A 6,001-nucleotide genomic window follows, 5' to 3' on the forward strand; every position below is an offset into this window, starting at 1 on the left:
TTTGGTATTACCAGGTAACTTCATTTAGTATCCCAACAGGTTAACTCATTTACATTATAAATTGTTTGGTATAACAGGGTAAACTTCATTTACATATAGCCTAAGTTTGAGGTTAACTCATCAGGTAACTTGATTTACATATAAAGTTTGATATCACATGGTAACTCAATTTACATAATAAAGTTTTGGTATTACAGGTAACCTCTTAATGGCGTTACATATTAAAGTTTGATATCACATAGGTAACTCGATTTACAGCTATAAAGTTTTGATATACAGGTAACTCACATTTACTGTATAAAGTTTGATATATCACATGTAACTCGACTTTACATATAAAGTATTGGTATTCACAGGTAAACTCATTTACATACCGCCAAGTTTGATATCACAGGTAACTCTTTTACATATAAAGTTTGATATTTCAGGTAACTCATTTACATATAAAGTTTGTATCACAGGTAACTCATTTACATGTGTAAAGTTTGATATACAGGTAACTCATTTACATCATAAAGTTTTGATATCACAGGTAACATCATTTTACATATAAACATTGGTAGTACAGATAACTCTTTTACGTATAAAGTTTGAAATCATAATAGGGAAATTATCAAACAAATAAACTGTTAAAGGGTGTAGGGAAATTATCAAACAAATAAACTGTTTTAAAGGATATAGGGAAATTATCAAACAAATAAAAATTTATAAAGGGTGTAGGGAAATTATCAAACAAATAAACTGTTAAAGGGATATAGGGAAATTATCAAACAAATAAACTGTTAAAGGTGTAGGGAAATTATCAAAACAAATTATTTAGGGTAAGAAAAATAAATATTTAAAGGGTATAGGGAAATTATCAAACAAATAAACTGTTAAAGGGTGTAGGGAAATTATCAACAAATATACTGTTAAAGGATATAGGGAAATTATCAAACAAATAAACTGTTAAAGGGTATAGGGAAATTATCAAACAAATAAACTGTTAAAGGGTATAGGGAAATATCAACAAATAACTGTAAATAGGAAATATCATACAAATAAACTGTTAAAGGATATAGGGAAATTATCAAACAAATAAACTGTTAAAGGGTGTAGGGAAATTATCAAACAAATAAACTGTTAAAGGGTATAGGGAAATTATCAAACAAATAAACTGTTAAAGGGTGTAGGGAAATTATCAAACAAATAAACTGTTAAAGGGTATAGGGAAATTATCAAACAAATAAAACTGTTAAAGGGTATAGGGAAATTATCAATACAAATAAACTGTTAAAGGGTGTAGGGAAATTATCAAACAAATAAACTGTTAAAGGGTGTAGGGAAATTATCATACAAATAAACTGTTAAAGGGTATAGGGAAATTATCAAACAAATAAACTGTTAAAGGGTATAGGGAAATTATCATACAAATAAACTGTTAAAGGGTTTTAGGGAAATTATCATACAAATAAACTGTTAAAGGGTATAGGGAAATTATCAAACAAATAAACTGTTAAAGGGTGTAGGGAAATTATCATACAAATAAACTGTTAAAGGGTGTAGGGAAATTATCATACAAATAAACTGTTAAAGGGTGTAGGGAAATTATCAAACAAATAAACTGTTAAAGGGTGTAGGGAAATTATCAAACAAATAAACTGTTAAGGAATTATCATAACTGTTAAAGGGTGTAGGGAAATTATCATACAAATAAACTGTTAAAGGGTATAGGGAAATTATCATACAAATAAACTGTTAAAGGGTATAGGGAAATTATCATACAAATAAACTGTTAAAGGGTGTAGGGAAATTATCAAACAAATAAACTGTTAAAGGGTGTAGGGAAATTATCATACAAATAAACTGTTAAAGGGTATAGGGAAATTATCAAACAAATAAACTGTTAAAGGATATAGGGAAATTATCATACAAATAAACTGTTAAAGGGTATAGGGAAATTATCATACAAATAAACTGTTAAAGGATAATAGGGAAATTATCATACAAATAAACTGTTAAAGGATATAGGGAAATTATCATACAAATAAACTGTTAAAGGGTATAGGGAAATTATCAAACAAATAAACTGTTAAAGGGTATAGGGAAATTATCATACAAATAAACTGTTAAAGGATATAGGGAAATTATCATACAAATAAACTGTTAAAGGGTGTAGGGAAATTATCAAACAAATAAACTGTTAAAGGGTGTAGGGAAATTATCATACAAATAAACTGTTAAAGGGTATAGGGAAATTATCATACAAATAAATGTTAAAGGGTATAGGGAAATTATCAAACAAATAAACTGTTAAAGGGTGTAGGGAAATTATCATACAAATAAACTGTTAAAGGGTATAGGGAAATTATCATACAAATAAACTGTTAAAGGGTATAGGGAAATTATCATACAAATAAACTGTTAAAGGGTATAGGGAAATTATCATACAAATAAACTGTTAAAGGGTGTAGGGAAATTATCAAACAAATAAACTGTTAAAGGGTGTAGGGAAATTATCATACAAATAAACTGTTAAAGGGTATAGGGAAATTATCATACAAATAAACTGTTAAAGGGTGTAGGGAAATTATCATACAAATAAACTGTTAAAGGGTGTAGGGAAATTATCATACAAATAAACTGTTAAAGGGTATAGGGAAATTATCAAACAAATAAACTGTTAAAGGGTGTAGGGAAATTATCAAACAAATAAAGTGTTAAAGGGTATAGGGAAATTATCATACAAATAAACTGTTAAAGGGTATAGGGAAATTATCAAACAAATAAACTGTTAAAGGGTATAGGGAAATTATCATACAAATAAACTGTTAAAGGGTATAGGGAAATTATCAAACAAATAAACTGTTAAAGGGTATAGGGAAATTATCATACAAATAAACTGTTAAAGGGTGTAGGGAAATTATCATACAAATAAACTGTTAAAGGGTGTAGGGAAATTATCATACAAATAAACTGTTAAAGGGTGTAGGGAAATTATCAAACAAATAAACTGTTAAAGGGTATAGGGAAATTATCAAACAAATAAACTGTTAAAGGATAAAGGGAAATTATCAAACAAATATTTAAAGGATATAGGGAAATTATCAAACAAATAAACTGTTAAAGGATATAGGGAAATTATCAAACAAATAAACTGTTAAAGATATAGGGAATTATCAAACAAATAAACTGTTAAAGGATAAAGGGAAATTATCAAACAAATAAACTGTTAAAGGATAAAGGGAAATTATCAAACAAATAAACTGTTAAAGGATGTAGGGAAATTATCAAACAAATAAACTGTTAAAGGGTGTAGGGAAATTATCAAACAAATAAACTGTTAAAGGGTATAGGGAAATTATCAAACAAAAACTGTTAAAGGATATAGGGAAATTATCAAACAAATAAATTTAAAGGGTATAGGGAAATTATCAAACAAATAAACTTTTAAAGGTATAGGGAAATTATCAAACAAATATTTAACGGATATAGGGAAATTATCAAACAAATAAACTGTTAAAGGATGTAGGGAAATTATCAAACAAATAAACTGTTAAAGGGTGTAGGGAAATTATCAAACAAATAAACTGTTAAAGGGTGTAGGGAAATTATCAAACAAATATTTAAAGGATATAGGGAAATTATCATACAAATAAACTGTTAAAGGATAAAGGGAAAGTATCAAACAAATAAACTGTTAAAGGATATAGGGAAATTATCAAAGCATTTTTCCCAATTGAAGAAATATTTGTAATCTACTACTACTATTGCATTTGCATTACAACATTTTAATTGTGTGTATCTACATTTAACAATTTATAGATGAGAACTTATTGATATAGTGTGGTAATTATAAGATTAGCTAGTGAACATGATGTTGATGAATGTATAGATTTTAGATATTGGAGTAAATTTTGATCAGTATGGTCAAAGGAATTCATGTCTAAATTAGGAACCAAACTGTCCTTCAATCTTACATACGTCTTCCATAATAACTCTCTTGGTCACAAGTTTTAAATTGAATAGGTAGAATGTGATTTGTTTGTTTCCTCCATGTATTTATATATAAGGTCTGGTTTACTGCTGTATCTAACAAGTGAATATTCCTAGAAGAACCAATGTCTCTGATGATTGAATTCCTACATAAACAAAAACAATAATGAAAAAAATGCATGGAAAATAATGCTTGAAATTGTAATATTTACGTAATGAAAGCAGGTTTTGAAGGTTATCAGGTTGTCAATGACATTTTAGGATGACCTTTTGTGTACCTCATCATAAACAACTGTGTATGATTGGTAAATTAGCTTATATGAGAGAGTGTAGCATGTTACAGAGAAGCCCCATCAAGTGACGAGAGCCTCTCAGTCAGTTACATGACCTACGAGGCTAAGCGTGGGGTGCTTATCACATGTCAACGAATTATCGCTATCAATCTTCATCTTTATACGATGTGATTGGCTCAGTAAGCCAAGTCGTCTGTTTCTGCTTGAGTTACAGCCTCGTTGCATGTCTAGCAAGCTTTCATGACTGATGAAAAAATCTGAAATAATCAGGACTGTCTCCATACCACAGGAGTTTTTATAAATGTCATCAGCGTTGTTGACTGGTAGCTCTACATCAGGCCTGATCTCAGGGCCCATAACCTCCATATTGGACAAATGTGACATCTGGAATAAAATAAGCGAAATGGAATTTCTTCTTCTTGGTATGAGACCAGACCGTCAATACTTATGATTGGTGGTCTATTTGAGATAAAACTGCTGTAAAACTTGGTGTCTCGGGATATCACTAAGGAGTAGAAGGAATTTGATGATGAATATTTACATACAACACCAGGAAATGTTTGAAGGGAAACCTTGAAATATCTGGAATTATAAGGAACATGAGTTAAGTGAAAAACAAAATAACGTGGATCGAGGAACTCTGCTAAAGGAATGTTAAGCTTAATTTAGTTGTGATAAGAAACTATGGGATAAAAATGAACTGTTGAATTAAAGATGCTCCACCGCCGACAGAGCATAAATGATATTCATCATTTGAACAATAATTGGTGTTTAATTGTGTATATATATGAATTAAACACAAAAATAATATAAAATAATTCATTTCGCATTTGGTGCATGGGCAATCAGTACTTCATTCCATATAGGATATAGTGCCACGGATTTTTTTTCGGGATGCAATAAATTATTTTTCATATTTTTAACTTGAAGTAAAATTAGAAGGTTAAACTTGTCAATGGTGGTAATGGTACATGTAAAGTAAGTAACTTTTGTAACAGAAGAAAAATACTAAATCGTCTGCTCCTGTTTTTGACAGTGAAAAAAACCATTTGTCAGCGGTGGAGCATCTTCAACAATACATGGGAACACCAGTGACAAGTGTGACATTTGGATACATTTACATGGAACAAAATATGATGTAGCATTATTGTTTAAAAATGCCTTATGGCTTTACATAGGTGGTGATAGATTATTGTGAGTTTGACAGATACGACTGTGGAAAATATTGGAATATTGTATAAAACTAAAGCTTTGAATGCCCACTAGTTGATTGGCTGAATAAATAACATCATCTTACAGCCACAGAATAATGAATTAAGTGTAAGAAAACTTCCAACGGGATATTATAAATCAGATACCTGGTCTAATGGAATTAAATGAGTGACTTCAGAAAATATTTTAAAAATCAATTAATGCTTATTACTGTAGCATAACTTTAGATAAGTGCTTGAAATGTGACTTTTTGAGGAACTTTGATTGTTGTTGACGTCATTTAGAATGGTGGAACTTGATAAGGAACAAGTATATGATAGCTGAAATAGATTACAACATTACTAATCTTGCGAAAAATGTGACGGATGAAAATGATGAAATGGAATTCATTATCAATAATCAATTAGTGCTGTTTATGTGAGAAATATTGATCAATGGTAAAATGCTGAACGATGACATTATCAGGTTATATTAGTTCATAATTCATATATTATACATTATTTATCATATGTGCATGTGTA

The sequence above is a fragment of the Argopecten irradians genome, chromosome 7, assembly GCF_041381155.1.
Source record: "Argopecten irradians isolate NY chromosome 7, Ai_NY, whole genome shotgun sequence".
In the NCBI taxonomy this organism is placed as follows: Eukaryota; Metazoa; Mollusca; class Bivalvia; order Pectinida; family Pectinidae; genus Argopecten; species Argopecten irradians.